At 48.8% G+C, this 17,479-nt stretch overlaps 1 pseudogene; it reads left to right on the top strand.

Moving 5' to 3' along the window:
• The first annotated feature begins 2,069 nt into the window (after positions 1–2,069).
• LOC105053822 (uncharacterized) lies at positions 2,070–4,775 on the top strand (annotated as a pseudogene).
• Positions 4,776–17,479: the final 12,704 nt, after the last annotated feature.

The raw sequence follows: 17,479 nt of genomic DNA, 5'->3' as shown, positions 1-17,479 counted from the left end.
TGTCGCATGCAATCCATAATAAGTAATTCCAAAAGAGTTGGTCAGAAAAAGGTACCCAGTGCTGTGCAAACACTCGAAGCAGGAATAAGGTTTTTTTTTTTTTTTTTTGTATAGAAATAAAAAGTTAGAGTGAGATAACCCGACGCGGCTGCCTTTTTTGAATGTGATCACAGGGCTTGGAGGATGTTCGATTCGAAACCGAGTAGGAATAAAACTCCTTTGATGTATTTGGTTTGAAGCACTAAATGCTCAACATTTCATTGTTTTGGACACTAGGTTTTTAGGGTGCAGGATTGATTCAAAGGAAGATTATGGGTCTTGAAAACTGAGATGATAGTCACTCATTAACGGAAAATGATATATCTGCAATCTTGATGGGTGACTAATATTAATCCTGATACCTTTCCACTGAGATAGAGGATGAAAAGAATTTATGACATTAAATTTTTAAATTTTAAGATTCATTAAAATTTAATTTTTTTTTCAAAAAAAATAACGATGGAAAAATATCTGAGTGATGTATCGACATCATTTCAGTTAGACATGCCGAAAAGCATCACTTTATATTGGCAGAGATGATGAGAGCCCAGATGTTGGGAATGTATAATACATTGGGTGAATACTTGAACTAATGCAAATTGAAATCATGGTTTACATTAAAACTTTGGGGAAGAACCTCGAGTATTTTAAGCTTGTTTAGAATGTCAATAAACTTCAAGGGTACAAGTCTTGCAACAACGGGAAGTGGCTCTTAGCGGTGCCCATTGCTTGTAGCGTGTGGCTCTAGCACATTTGGCCCTACCCATGTCACGTCTTTGTCACCGTGCCGTTTTAATTAGAAGGGCCACAACGTCCTGTTGGTCGTCCTACTTTTGTAACATCCCGCTGGCTTCTGTCCCTTCTGGGAATCTCCTTTTCTTTTCTTTTCTTTCTTTTTTCCTTTATTTTTCTTTTCCGGGTGGAGTTGCCGCAGCTCCTTGCACTCGAGGTTGTATCCTTCGCTCGCTAAAGGACAAACATTCTTTTGTAGGCATCCATCGCGTCCACTGCACAGAAAGCAAAGCATTCAGAACTTTTATCATTCTTTTTTTTTTTTTTTTGGTAAAGAACTTTTACCATTCATTTGCCACATCCGGGCTCTCTGGTCCCTTTTTTTTTTCTCTCCAAAAAATTATTAATTTTTTTCGATAAACCAAATTTATTAAGCTAATTTAGAGAAAATACATGCATATAAATCAAACAAAAATAATACATAAAAACTCAGACATAATATTTGTCGGAATCATTGACGAAAACTAAATACTACAATATGTGTAGGATTATTACTTTCTCTATACAAATATTTCACTTTAAAAGCTTGCAAAATTCTCTCCATTTAACAACAATTTTGTTATAATGAATAAGCACCGATCTTCCAAATTAGAAAACATATAGTTATTTCCTAACTATCAATAAATCCTCCTTAAAAATAAAATAAGACATCTTCAAAATTCATACTGCATATAACATAAATTTCTATGTAGCATGAAGCTTCATCATAGAAATCATGGAATTAATCAATCTAACACCACCTATCACAGCTAATGGGAAAACATAATATGAGGACAAGAGTCATGTGGTCGATGGTTAAAACAACAATTATATCATATCTAGTTGTACAAATAAATTCTATGATGCCAGTCAAGTAGTGTGTTGATTTTGTTTTGACAAAAATTTTTCTTTTTGAGAAAAGAAAAAATGACGCTCCACATGTTTCATTAAAATTATAAGAAGCAAATTATATAAAATTTTTAAGATTAATTTTTTGCAACCAATTTCACCTTTTCTAAACAAATTTTTTGAACTCGCTACTTTTAGCATTTTGTGGTAGAGATTTAAGTCTTTCTTGAAAACGGCTAAATCACAATTAGTTTTTCCAATTCCTCAAAGCGAAAATAGAGTAATAATTTTTAGGCTGAATTAGTGGTTATGAGTTTTAAATCTTTGAAAGAGTTGAAATTACCAAAACATATAATACGTTGGGATATTGTGCTTCTTCTCCAAAAATATTAATTGTAACATTATGAAGCAAGTTTTTAGGATATATTTTTTCAGTACATATAAAAAGCATGTGCTTAAAATGCATCATATCATTTTCAATCTCACAAGCTATAATTGTAGAGATTTATAGTACAAAAAAAATTGCAAGACCGATGCATACAACCCCAGACCATCCTTCAACATCACAGACCTATGCGACCGTTGGCCATGTTCGGGGCGCTTCACGCAGCTCAAACCTATCAAGAAACGCTAGAAGGGAAGATCTCATACGTCCCCCCTCAACGGCTAGTTTTGAGAAAGAAATCCTTTACCTATTCCAATATGGGAAAGGGGATTTCCAGCCATGCACCTCTCAGCCTCCAACGGTCATTTTACCGTTGCCCATGCCCAATTCAAACCTTCTAAGAAACCTTTTTCTCCCCTCCCCCATCCATTCGTTCTTTCCTTCATTCCTTTATTCCACTCCTCTTCTCCCTCCCTCTCTCCTTCATCCCGAAGTCTGTCCTTAATTCCCTCGCAAAGCCCCAGACCACAGGTGAAGAAGACAACCCAATAGATCCCTCTTCTGTTTAGCTCCTTCGCTTTCAATCTTCTCCTTTCTCTCCAAAAAAAAAAAAAAAAAGAGTTCTGTACGTTTTGTTTTCCAGGTGCCTTTTTCCTCCCGGCTATGGAAACCCCCTCATCCATGAGAAGGGTCACAAGAACTCAGACCTCCGCTGCCACTCGTAAGTAGAAACCTCTCTCTTTTTATTGGAAAGACTGGTCTCACTGCCTCTTCTTTTTGTTACATGACTGGCGCGTGATTCTTCTTGTTGCTTTCCTCTTTTTTTTTTTTTTCAAAATGCAGAGAAGAACAAGAAAGAAGATGACGTTCCAAGCTCAAGAAATGGCGAGTGCGCGCGACTTCTCGACATCACGAACGACTCTCCCATCGTAGGCCTTGCGACGGGCAGCCCGATCGAGAAGACTCCTTCGTCTTGGGTGGTGAAGGCCAGGGTTGGAGCCAAACGGACTCCTGGGTCGGGCGAGGCGTTGCTCCGGGGGCAGGTGAAGGCACTCCTGCAGAAGGTGGAGGAAGAAGCCGAGCTTGTCAATAACCATCCTTCGAGGGGGCATCCAGCAGCATCGTTCGGGGCCCCGTTGGGCCTTCCACATTCGTCGACGCAGCAACTTCTTGCCCCTACACCTGGCAACACCCCCCCCACCCCAAACATATCAGGCTTGAACGAAGATGGTGTTCCGGTTGATGCCAACGTGCCCTGGGTTATTGGAGATGCCGCAATTCATCATCAGGTCTTAATTACTTTTTCTTTTTTATCGTCTACCCCTTCTTGACCTTTTTATTTTTGTTAGTTTGGAAATTACCATTGTAGGCAACATTTCATTGCTTTCTTCCATGGGTGCTTTTTTTTTTTTTATTTCTTACATATCTTGATCCTTGGTATACTCAAGCTTTCCTTCGGTTGTTTTTTCTTTTGCCTACGTGGGCTGTTGAAATTATGATAACATTCAATAGGAAACGGATCCTCCGTGGTACCATAAGATGCTATGCATGTTTTAAAGATGTTAAAAAAAAAAAAAAGATAAATTTTAAGAGTATTTGAACAGTTCAGATAAACATCACATAATCGATTCTTTTTTTATAGATATCTCAAAATATGCATAGCATCTTATGATACTTTTTGAGTACCGCAGAGAATATCATTCCAATTCAACATGGTGGCTGTTTTTCAAGTCCTCTTTGATCTTTCATTCTTCCAATATATCATTTGATGGTATACCTGGATTGCCTCTCTCCTATCCTCTCAAACTGATTTCACTTGTCGGTCATTAATTCATATAATTCAAATCATAGCTAGGCTTTAAAACTTCTTCCCTATGCCTTCAAATCATATTCTTCCTTTTCTTTAAAACCTCTAATTTTTTATCTGCTTTTCAAGTACTCAGCTTAGCTGCATCTCTAAAATTAATTTTTCATTTATGTCTTTCATTTCATCTTCATCAAATTCCATCTAGGATATAAAATTCCTACATCAAATTACTTAAACTGTTTATCTGTTTTTCAATTACTCAGGTTGTTGCATCTCCGAAACAAGAGGAATCTCTCGATTTGCAACAATGTCTGATCAACCGAGCATTGCTATTTGATGACTCTCCTCAGAAGTCAGAAATGTCTGATGCCTCGACAATATCTTCGTCTCTAACTTGCCAAGGGAGTCGAAGCAGTATCGAAGAGGGCGATGACGAAGATATTGTCGAAGATGAAGAGGAAATCTATGATGAGGAGGCCGAAGAAGATGTTTATGAAGAAGAAGACGAATTTTCTCACAATTTATGTGAAGGTCTGAGCAAGATATCAAGTGCAGGACTTGGTGAGATTGCCCGAGTGCACTGGGAAGCGCATACGGTTCATCTATAACAGCGACGACGAGATCGAAGTTGAAGAGGAAGTTACCAATGAGAAGGGTGTTCCGCTAGATGTGTGTTGGTATTGAGGGGACTTTCCGCGCCTGAAGGGGAGCACGTACGGTTCCTGGAAGGACCTATGACTGCTGCTTAAGGAAATTGAAATCCTTGGAGTTGTTATTTTGGTTGTCTTTCCCTGACACCACTTGACTGTCTTTTGTTTTGTTAATTTTTATTATTTATATTCCAATTTCGCTCTATTTTAGTTTTCATTCTTCATCAAACATTGGGGGGAAACGAATACAATTCTAATCCAATAAAGCAGCATTTTGGAGGTCTATATTTTAGTCTGGAAACACTGATATTTCTCTGGCCAGTACATATGCAACGATCTTTAACACTAAGAAAAGAACTTACGCTATTCTCAAAAAGAAGAAGAAAATACAACATTTTATCAAAAGAGTGGGAATACCTCAAGACAAATGAAGTGACATACAATAAGAGCTGCACAAAATAATTTGGTGAGAGGTGTATTCCTTCCTGACTTTGTCTTGCAGTTATCTGGATACACCAGTAAATCAAAGCTAAGATGGGTAATCTATGTTATCTCAGTTTGTATTCCTTCATCTTAATCACTGAATTCCAAATCAAAAGACAGTCCGTGATGAGGTGGTCTATCCAAGGCCAAGCAGTCTGGGTTTTGGATTCCCACACTTAGCTCCAATGGAGTTGGAGACGTTGATCGGGTCAGGCCCATAGTTGAAGTCAAGCAAAGGTGGAATCCAAGCCCATCAGATAGCAAAGTGGGTGGGCTGAAAGGAGCCAGATCAACACCTTCTTTGCTATGGGTTTCTTTGGCCGATCGGCTCTTATATCAGAGAAATTATTAGGTGGACCAGGTGCACCTAAAAATTTCTCCTTATGTGAGGTTTCTTCCCCATGGCGTCCCGGACAAGAGGAGGGCCAGTATTTTTATATGTTACAGCAGCACACTGATGCTAGAGTAATTCTTTGTGCACCACATGCGGTGTAGAAAATCTGACGTTGAGTGCACCACTTTATCTGATTGGATCATGTAGTCATTACTTTTTGATGTACATTTAATATCTGTAGGTTGGTGTTTTCGTTTAAAAATTTTGTATGGCAAAAATATCAGTCCAAAATTATGACATCCCTTCATAAAATTTTTTTTTATGATTTTCTGATATTTTGTATGACTTTCTGTAAGTGATTTTCTATGAACATATATAACTTCTTGCAAATATATACGATTTCCTGTAAATATATATGACTTTCTGTGACTTCCCATGAACATATATGTCTTCCTGTGAACATATATGATTTTTTATGAATATATATATATATATATATGATTTTTTGTAAATATATATGACTTTTTGTGATCATATATGATTTTTATGAATATATATGATTTTTTATGAACATATATGACTTTCTGTGAATATATATATGGTCACAGGAAATCATATATGTTGACAAGAAGTCATATATGTTCTCATATATGTTGACAGGAAGTCATATATGTTCACAAGAAGTCATATATGTTGACAGAAAATCATACATATTCACAGAAAGTCATATATATTCACAGAAGTCATATGACAGGAAATCATATATATTCACATGAAGTCACATGGCAGGAAGCCATATAAAGTATCAAGAAGTCATGAAGAGCATTTTCGTCAGATAAAATTTTTAACGAAAATACTAATTTGCAGGTATTAAATGTGCATCGGAAAGCGGTGGCTATGTGATCCAATTAAAAGAAGCGGTGTACTCCATATTGGGCCCAATGGATGTAATCGAACCCAGCTATACTTCAATTTCAAGTCAAGATGATGAAGTAGCCTTCATTGCTTTGGGCTGCTTGTAAGATAATTGGAGAGTTGAACAATGATATATTGCTGGTGTTTCTGGATTTAATTAAAGTATAAACATATTGTGTAGAATTTGAGAGGGATTTTTTTTTTTTGGTCTAACACTCACTTTGCATCCTAGCCGCAAGTGGAACTATTACACTGAACTAGACTTGGCTTATACGTTCAATTTTAGTTTACATCATGGAATTGGTCCAAGTAGACTACGTGTGGATTGATGCTTTTTTTTAAAATGAGGGAGCATATATGGCTCAATCATGATCAACATCATGATTCAAGAATAGAATCATTTTGACATGAGAGATACTCAGAGTCGCCATGTAGTTAGTTGGAACCTTATACTTGGCGTATACATTCAATTTTAGTTTACATCATGGAATGGGTCCAAGTAGACTTTGTGTGGACTAACCCTTTTCTATTAAATGAGGGAACATATATGGTTCAATCATGATCAATGCCATGATTCAAGAATAAAATCATTTCGGCATGAGAGATACTCGACTCACAATGTAGTTATAACCCTATGCTTGGCACAAATGTTTAATTTTAGTTTATATCGTGGAATTGGTCCAAGTAGACTATGTGCGGATCAATCCTTTTCTTTTAAATAAGGCAACATATACGGTTCAATCATGATCAATGTCATGATTCGAGAATAAAGTCATTTCGACATGAGAGATACTCGGCTCACAATGCAGTTATAACCCAGTATTATTGTACTTCTAATAAAATCTTTGAAAGCCCTGAAATAAGATTACTTTAAACGTATTGTTGGAGAATACCGACCGACCCCGCTAATGCCGATTTATAATCGGGCATACCCGACCGACCGACCGACCGATCGATCGTCGGATACTGTGACCAACCGATCGACGGCTCTCTACCGACTGACTGCACCAGGGGGTCCGATGGCCGACTCCCACGACGTGCCCGACCGACCGTCGGAGGGGTCCAAATCTCCATCCGATGTCACTCAGCTGGCCACCGACCTAAGGTCGGTCGACTCCTCTGATCGCCATACTACTGCCAGAGACTGTCAATCCTGACAGCAGCATGCGGCACTGCCGCCTAAGGGCATTATCCCGCCTAGGGCATTGTCAACCCTAGTGATTTGACAGCCCCACGGAGATGTGACACTTTCACGGCGACTCTGACAGTCTACAGTGAGTTGACAATTCTTCAATTGTCTGCGTCGTTAATGACGGCGCTATACTACGCTCCACTATATATATCGGGGAAGACTACAGTGCCAGAGGCCCTTCGAAACTCACAGACTTGCCCCCTCTCTCTTGTTGAGTTCTTTGCTTTTTCCTCACTGTTGCCTAGTCTCCTCTCTGACTTGACCGTCGGAGGGTCCCCGCCGGAGCCGCCTCTGGTCAGTGCGGACTTTCTTTTGCAGGCACTCGTTCCCGGCGATCAGGCGACGAGGGGATTGGCCGCAACAGATTGGCACACCAGGAAGGGGATAGACACTAATGACAAAGACAAGAGCTCAACGATCGAGAGTCACCGAATTGGCGAGGTGCTCTTTCCATCGGGAAGAGGCCTCTCCTCCACCCTTCGCGGCGGAACCCAGCTCTCCGCACCCCGCGGTGACCACGGAGGCGCAGATCGTGGCGATCGTACGGCAGATGACTGTGCTGACGGACGCGGTCAAAAGCCTCCAGCAACAGCCGGTACGGCTGCCACCATCACCGACCGGACAATCGGTGGCATGTCCGATGCCCTCCAGGAGCAGCCGCCGACGCCCGCGTCGATCTCCGTCGCCTCTGCGGGAGCGCCTGCCACAGCGCTCCCACAGAGAGGAGGAGGGACGGCCGCGGCGCGATGCCCATCGGTCCCAACAGCTTTCTCCCTCCCAGCTGAAACGAGCGAGGAAGGAGAAGCGACCGCGAACGCCGTCCGCCTCCCTCTCGAAATCTTCCGGAGACTCCACTCCTGGGGTCTCCCAGCACCGACGGACGGACGACTACGAACGCAGGTTCGAGGAAATCGACCGTCGGCTTGCACAGTTGCAGGTGGACGGACAGAAGTCTTCAAACGACGTCGACTTCCAGACCGCCCAACCTCTCTCCCGACTCATTCTCGACGAATCGATCTCCAGTCGGTTCAAGATGCCGCACGTGGAGCCCTACGACGGCTTCACCGACCCAATCGACCACCTGCAGAGCTACAAAGCTCTCATGACGATTCAGGGGGCAACCGACGCTCTCTTTTGCATCGGCTTCTCCGTCACACTCCGCAAAGCTGCCAGGGTCTGGTACTCCGATCTTCGATCGAAAAGTATCCACTCCTTCGGGCAGCTCGAGCACTCTTTCGTGGCTCACTTCAGCATCAGCCGGAAGTCGCCGCGAACATCGGACAGCCTTTTCTCCCTCAAACAGGGAGAAAATGAGACGCTCCGACACTTCGTGGCGTGATTCAATACGGCCACGCTTGAGGTCCGGGACCTCAACGAAGACATGGCCATCTCGGCCATGAAACGAGGGCTGAAGGCGTCCCGGTTCACTTACTCCCTGGACAAGACCCTCCCCCGGATGTATGCTGAATTATTGGAGCACGTGTACAAGTACATGCACGCGGACGAAGGAGCCTCCGACCGATGCTCGACCGAATTCTAGGGCCCAAAGGAGAAGCGAAGCAAGGGTCAGGACCCCGCCGGACCTAGCAGGCCCCCGACCGATGGTCGGGTCTCGCCTCCACGACGAAACCAGAAGTCGTCCCGACGGCAGACTCTAAGGCCGACACGCCCCAGGTATGACTCCTACACTCCTCTCTCTGCTCCCCGTGCGCAGATTTTGATGGAGATCGAGGGGGAAGAATACCTGCGACGGCCTCCGCCTCTGAAGGCAAAAGGCCTCGACCGACGGAAGTACTGTCGATTCCACCGGGGCCACGGCCATAATACCGAGCAATGCATCCAGCTTAAAGATGAGATCGAAGCTCTCATCCACCGAGGGTATCTCGGTAAATTTCGGAGGAACCCGCCGACTCGACCAGTGGCCGACCGACGACCCAGCCGACTGAGGAAGCGACCACTAATCAGCCGACAGCCGGGGTCATCAATATGATTTCCAAACGACTTAGCCCGGGGACGTCTGCTGGAGGGGAGCCCACGAAGAAGCTGCGCCCGGACGACATGATTACTTTTACGGAAGAAGACGTTCGGGGCATCCAAACTCCCCACGATGATGCTGTTGTTGTCTCGGCAACGATAGCGAACTACGATGTAAAAAGAATTTTTGTAGATAATGAAAGTTCAACGAACGTTCTGTTTTACTCGACCTTCTCCCGGATGCGATTATCAACCGACCGACTCAAGAGGGTCCCTGCGCCCTTGATAGGCTTCGCCGGGGACGCCATCACGATGGAAGGTGAAATTACCCTGCCCGTGACGGTCGGCACCGAACCACGACAAAGCACGGTTCATTTGACTTTTGCGGTCGTCCAAGTACCTTCGGCCTATAACACCATACTCGGAAGATCCGGACTAAATGCCCTCAAGGTGATTGTCTCAACGTACCATCTCTTGGTTCGGTTTCTGACCAAAAATGGAGTCGGGGAGATGCGTGGAGACCAACAGCTCGCTCGTCGATGCTTCCAGATCTCCGCTCAAAGCGACGAGTTGAGGGGCCCCCTAACGATCGACAAACTAGACCAACGGGAGGAGGAAGAACGGGGCTCGTCGGTCGAACAGCTCGTGTCGATCCCGATAGCGGAAAGCCCCGACCGGAAGGTATGGGTCGGGTCTCAACTATCCGACCCAGAACGGCAACGGTTGACGGAGCTGTTGATGGCCAACGCTGACATGTTTGCTTGGTCGGCAGCAGATATGTCGGGCATCCCCCCGGAGACAATAACCCACCGACTCAACATCGACCCGACGATGAGGCCGATGAGGCAGAAGAAAAGGTCTTTTGCTCCCGAAAGACAGAAGGCCATCGACGAAGAAGTGGACAAGCTGCTCGAGGCGGGCTTCATCAGAGAAGCCGCATATCCCGATTGGCTCGCCAATGTTATCATGGTCAAGAAAGCCAACGAGAAGTGGAGGATTTGTATTGACTACACCGACCTGAATCGGGCCTGTCCAAAAGATAGCTTTTCACTTCCAAAGATCGACCAGCTGGTGGATGCGAAGTCCGGATTTTGACTGCTCAGCTTCATGGACGCCTTTGTCGGGTACAATCAGATCCGAATGGCACCCGAAGACGAGGAGCACACTGCCTTCGTGACCCCCAAGGGCCTCTACTGCTATCGAGTAATGCCCTTCGGGCTGAAGAATGCCGGCGCCACCTACCAATGACTTGTCAATAAGATCTTTAAAGACCAGATCGGGCGCAACATGGAAGTATACGTGGACGACATGCTGGTGAAAAGTGCACAGATTTCGGATCATGTCCAGGATCTCGAAGAAATCTTCCGCACTCTACGACAACATCGAATGAAGCTGAATCCGACTAAGTGCGCTTTTGGGGTGACCTCGGAGAAGTTTCTTGGATTCCTCGTTTCTCAGCAAGGAATCGAGGCTAACCCTGAGAAAATAAAGGCAATCATCGGCATGCGCCATCCGAACACCAAGAAGGAGGTCCAGCAGCTGAACGAAAAAATCATCGCTCTCAGCCGGTTCATCTCTCGATCGGCTGAAAGGTGCCTCCCGTTCTTCAAAACTCTAAGGCAGGCGAAGGGCTTCTCTTGGTCGGATGAGTGCCAACGGGCCTTCGAGGATCTGAAGAGGTACTTGGCTTCCCCGCCGCTGCTTGTGAAGCCGGAGGTCGGGGAGATATTGTATCTCTATTTGGCCACCTCCCCTGAGGCGGTCAGTTCGGTGCTCGTCCGAGAAAACGAGAACCGAACCTATCAGCCTATCTACTATACCAGCAAAGTGCTCCGCGGCGCTGAAGCTCGATATTCGGAGATGAAAAAGATGATTTTCGCCCTGACCATCTCCGCACAGCGACTCCGCCCATACTTCCAGGCACATGCCATTGTGGTTCTCACCAACCAGCCCCTGAGGATGATATTGCGCCGACCTGATACATCGGGATGACTGGCGAAGTGGGCGATGAAGCTCAGCGAGTTCGACCTACAGTACCGACTGCGACCTGCCTTAAAGGCCCAGGTCCTGGCTGACTTCATCGTCGAATGCCCGACGACCGACCAAGGGTCGGAAGATGCGGACCCCGGACGAGACGCGGTGTCTGAGCCTGACCCGGCCTCCACCTGGGTACTGCACATCGACGGAGCTTCAAATGCTCAAGGGAGTAGGGCTGGGTTCCTGCTCACCAACTCGGATGGGGTAGTCACCGAGTACGCCCTCCGATTCGACTTCAAAGCCTCCAATAACCAAGCCGAGTATGAAGCGCTCCTCGCCGGCTTAAGGATGGCAAGGAAACTTGGGATCGACAGCCTCCGGACATTCTCCGATTCTCAGCTGATCGTGGGGCAGGTCAAAGGTGAATTCGAGGTGCGAGATCCAGCCATGATCAAATATCTTCAAAAAGTGAAGGATCTCGTAACGCACCTCGGGTATTTTAAAATTTTTCACATCCCTAGGTCGGAGAACGCCCGGGCCGACGCACTCTCCAGACTGGCGACCTCGGCTTTCGACTCTTTGGGCCGGACGTTCGTGGAGAACCTCGAGTAGCCAAGTGTCGACCAGGTCGAAGAGATGCTACAACTGATAGCTGAACCAAGCTGGATGGATCCGATTGTTCGGTTCCTGACCGACGGGATCAGCCCTGAAGATCCCACGGAGGCCAGGCGGCTCCGATGGTCAGCCTCCCAGTATGTGATCATGGATGGCCGACTCTACAAAAGGTCGTTCTCCCTTCCCTTGCTCAGGTGCTTGGGACCGACCGACGCAGATTATGCTCTCCGAGAAGTGCACGAAGGAATCTGCGGGAGTCACTTGGGGGGCAAATCTCTAGCCTACAAAGTCCTGCGATAGGGTTACTACTGGCCCACCATGAGGAAGGACGCAGCTGAGTTGGTCCAGAAGTGCGAACCATGCCAGAAGTACGCCAACGTACAACACCGACCGGCCAGCCAAATCACTCCTATTGTCGCTCCATGGCCTTTCGCTCAGTGGGGGATCGACATTCTCGATCCTTTCTCTCCAGCATCGGGCCAAAGAAAGTTCATAATCATCGCCATCGACTACTTCACCAAGTGGATGGAGGCCGAGCCCTTGGCGCAGATTACTGAGCGCAAGATGGAGGATTTCGTTCAAAAGTCCATCATCTTCAGGTTCGGGTTGCCACATACCATTATCACCGACAATGGACGACAATTCGACAATTAGGACTTCAGAGACTTCTGCGCGAGGTTTCACATTACGCACCGACTGACTTCAGTCGGGCACCCACAGTCCAATGGCGAAGTCGAGGTGACCAACCGGACCATACTACACGGGCTCAAAACCCGACTAAATGAAGCCAAAGGCCTCTGGGTCGACGAGTTGAACTCCGTCCTATGGGCTTACCGAACGACCCCCCGTGTCCCGACCAGAGAGTCGCCTTTCAGCTTGGCCTATGGGACAGAGGCAATGATACCGCTCGAGATCGGACTGCCATCAACTAGGGTCGAGCAGTATCAGGAGCCGAACAACTCTGATTGCCGGAGAGCCGACCTAGACCTCCTCCCCGAACTACGGAACGAGGCTCAACTTCGCATGGCTTCATACCGACAGAGAGTAGTCCGGTATTACAACGCCAAGGTCAAGCCAAAGCTTTTCAGGCCTGGGGACTTAGTCCTGAGAAAGACGGAGGTCTCGAAGCCTCTGGACCAAGGAAAGCTAGCTCCAAATTGGGAAGGGCCCTACACGGTAGCAGACACCTACGGGCTGAGGGCTTACCGACTGGAAACCCTGGAAGGAAAATCGATCCCCCGGACCTGGAACGCTGACAACCTGAAGTTGTATCAAAAATAAACTTTGTACTTGTTCATTCGGAATAAAAATCCAGTTCCACATTTCGGAGTTTTCACTCTTTAACTGACGATCAACGCTCGCCAGGAAGGCCGAGTCCCGACGTTACAACTCGAACTTAGTGTCCACGTGAAACCGACGGACCGACCGTCGACGATGTATCGGGTGCTCACAACGGCCGAACCATCCAAGGCAACGGGAGTTGACACTCCTTCTACAGTCGAACTTTCGGGCCAAACGATCGGCTAACTTATCGATCGAGCCCTGACCAAAGAAAAGCGAAATGCCTGCGCGACCGCCGTCGCGACTTACCGACCGAGCTACGGCCGGTCGAAGGATATTCGGCTTACCACCGTCTATCACACGAAGCGACCACTATCGCATCCATGACTCACCGACCGAGCCACGGTCGGCCGGGGGATATTCGGCTTACCACCGTATATCACGCGGTGCAGTACCCGACACAAGGGTATCAGGATCCGACTTATCATCGTTTCCCCGAGTGAACGTGCCGGACGACATTTGACTGACTGCGTTGAAAGAGACCCGACTGCCAAGTCTTATCCGACGGTCGGTCGGCTTTCGACTCACAGCCGGGCGAAGGACGCCCGACTCAGGCCCTCGACCATCGAAAGGCCGATCCAAAGTCGGGACTTGTTCTACCTTCGTGACGGCATGAATTTCGAACGTCCTAACTGATCTATATGGGTTAGCGACTTACGTGTTCGAATGCATTCCACAACACATGAAAAGAGAAAGACAAGCGGAGGAAAAAAGTTTAAGTCCAAGATTTTGATTTCATTGAAGATCAAAATAGGCTTTACAATGTTGGACCGAAGCCCGAATACAAGTCGGAGCGAAAGCAAAAAAGAAAAATAAAAAACCGACTAATCATCAGAGTCGGCCTCCTCCACTGGATAACGACAGGGGCCGGTCGGCGAACTCGCTGTGGCTTCGGCAGTCGGGGCCGCCTGATCTTCGGTAGCCTGCTCTGCGTCTCCTTCGGCTTCTGCCCTGGTGGAAAGGCCTTTCGATACTGGTTCGGCCGTCTCCTCCGCAGCTGGGGCCTCCGACTCTGGCAGAACTATGCTGCTAAGATCAAGCTCCGGGTACAGGCTTCGAACGGCTTCCCGAGCATCCTCGTACCCGATCCGGTACGAAAGGAAGCCGCTTTCCAGAAGCTCTTCTCGGTACTCTTCCAAGTCACGGAAGTCTTCGACGGCCTGACCTATGGCCTCCTTCGTCGACTCTGCTTCGGCCTTCGCGATGTCTGCGCCGGCCTGGGCGATGGACAGACCTTCTTCGGCCTTAGCAAGATTTTCGAGGCTTGCTCGGAGCTGCTCGCGGTCGGCCTCCAGCTCCTTGGCGAAGCTGTCTCGCTCGTGCCGAAGCCGACGGACGGTCCGGGACTTCTTCTTCACGTCGCCCCTGGCCGACTGCAGCTCCGACTCCGACGTCGCCAAGGCTCCCTTGAGTCGGGAGACCTCCTCCGTAAGTCGGGAGACCTCCCCCTCAAGTCGGCCCTCCCGTTCGGCCGACTGTTGCAGCTGGTCGACCAGGATGACTTTGTCGGCTTCAAGGGCCGCGACCTTGTCTCTCCAGGCCGCGGCATGTCGCCGAACTTCTGGTATCCAGCCTCTAGCTCGGATATATTGAATACCAGCTGCACAAAACAAAACCGACCGTTAAGGGACCAAACTTACGGGAACTACATTGAAGACAAAGGAGAGAGGACCTTACCCGGATCATCATCGGATAGAATGAAGACAGCATGTCGGAGACACGCTGGTTCTTCATCGCCTCGATGTCGGCAGAAAGAAGGAGCGCTTGGCATAGTCTCCTGGCCAAGTCGTGGTTGGCCAGGCCCGACGCACCTACGGGGAGTGGGAAGTCGGTCGATCCTTCGCCGACCGACCATCCTTCGTCACCCGACGCCATGGGGGCCTTCCCTCGGCCGGACGCCCAGGCCCTGACGTCGGAGATCGACGGCAGGCTTGAGCCCGATCGAGTCTCGACCGACGGCGTGGCAGCAGCGGGCACTGGTTGCTCGGGTTCGTGAGCCTCCTCTGCCTGCTGGGCGGTCGGCGTGCCATCTACCGACTCAGCCGCCCTTCTTTCGGGTGAAGCGGCGCCCTCGCCCGACGGTCCCTCAGACGGGACTTCGACAAGCACTGTCGGCACCGACAGTGCGATGACGGGCTCCACCCCCGACCCAGTCGGTTCGCTCGGCGGAGCTATGTGGGGCCTCTTGGGAGGCTGCGACGGTCCGGCCCCTTGCGCCGGCCTCTTTCGGACGGCGTACTGACGTACGTCGGCTGCCGTCAATCGTGATCTCGGTGGCATATCTGCAAACAATGACAGACGGTCAGTACCATAAAGAAGAAACAAAAAGAAGAAAAAGAGGAAGAAAAATGAAAAACTGACCTAAGCGAGGGACCGGGCTGAGGCCGGCGTCGTACAGGGCCTGCTCGGTGATGAGCTCCCTCTGCTTCGGCACCGAGATATCTTTTAGCCGATGGAAGTCTTCCCGATCTTTGGCTTCCATCCGACTGTTCTCATTCGGTTCGGTTCGGAGATTCCCCCAACGGACAAGGAACCCCCAAAGAGTGGAAGACGACACAAAGAAGAACTGGTTCTTCCATCCGTGAATGGACGACGGAAGACCAGTGATGAAGGAAAGCCCCTTCCGAGGATTGAAGTACCACCACCCTCGGGCTTTAGGGTGGGGTCGGAGGACGAAGAAAGCTCGGAAGAGGGAGATCCGAGGATCGATCGGCAAAAGCCGACACAGAAGCGCAAAGCTGACTATTAGCCGAACTGAGTTCGGTGCGAGTTGTGCCGGACACAGCCCGTAATAGTCTAGAATGTTTCGGACGAACTCCGGGACCGGAAAACGAAGGCCGGCTCGGAGGTCCTCCAAGTAGAAGGCCACCTGGCCCTCAGACGGGCTGTTAACCCGACCGTCGACACCAGGGGCGAACAGCCGAAACTGTCCCGGGATGCGGTATTGCTCCCGGAGCCGGTCGACGTTCGGCCCCAAAAGTGAAGAGACCTCCACCTCTGGGGTCGACTGAGTGTCGTCAGTCGGCTCTCCCGACCGACCACCTCGTGGGGATGTTCTGTCCATGGATTAAAGCAAAACAAGAAGAAGAAGTGGATTGCGAGAAGGCGGAGAAGATGGGGAAGGCCCTTAGAAGAAAATCTGAAAGGAAGGAAAATGGAGTACCTGGAATTACACGGGCAGAGTCTCGACAACGAAATGGGGGGGGGGTAAAAACTGAATAGGGGCGACCCTGTATATATAGTACCCTCCGACGGTCGAGATGAAGGCGCGACCAACAAGGAGTCCCCAGATCTTGCCACGTGGCGTCATCCGGGCCATCCGTCGGCCCGACTGTTCGACGCACCTATCTTCAGATTGAGCCATGTCATTTCCATCCGCTCCAGCGAACCCGTCCCAATGGCCGCACGTCACGTGGCGTAAAGGCCGCGACGTTTCGTATCCCCGAAGGGACGGCGGGAACGACGGTTTCCCTTTCCGATGGGACGAGACGTCTGACACCGACAGGACGTCTGACACCGGCGGGACGTCCGACACCTGCAGGACGTCTGACGCCGACGGGACGGGATATCTGACACTGACTGGACATCTGACGCCAGCGAATCGCTCGGCATTCATGAGACGCCTGACATCATATCGACCCACGGTACGGTCAGAACTTGGCACACAGTGAATCCACTCCTTTTCGTCCGGCGTTACTGCCCAAACGAAGACATCGGCCAGCGCGCCGTCCGACTCAGGAGTGGAGGGGGGCAACTGTTGAGGAATACCGACCGACCCCGCTCATGCCGACTTATAATCGGGCATACCTGACCGACCGACCGACCGACCGGTCGTCGGGTGCCGTGACCAACCGATCGACGGCTCTCTACCGACCGACTGCACCAGGGGGTCCGATGGCCGACTCCCGCGACGTGCCTGACCGACCGTCGGAGGGGTCCGAATCTCCACCCGATGCCACTCAGCTGGCCACCGACCTAAGGTCGGTCGACTCCTCCGATCGTCGTACTACTGCCAGAGACTGTCAGTCCTGACAGCAGCATGCGGCACTGCCGCCTAAGGGCATTATCCCGCCTAGGGCATTGTCAACCCTAGTGATTTGACTGCCCCAAGCGATGTGACACTTTCACGGCGACTCTGACAGTCTAC

This window comes from Elaeis guineensis, chromosome 11 (genome assembly GCF_000442705.2).
Source record: "Elaeis guineensis isolate ETL-2024a chromosome 11, EG11, whole genome shotgun sequence".
Lineage (NCBI taxonomy): Eukaryota > Viridiplantae > Streptophyta > Magnoliopsida > Arecales > Arecaceae > Elaeis > Elaeis guineensis.
Note: the sequence above shows the minus strand (reverse complement) of the source record. Positions and strands in the feature narration are given on the sequence as shown.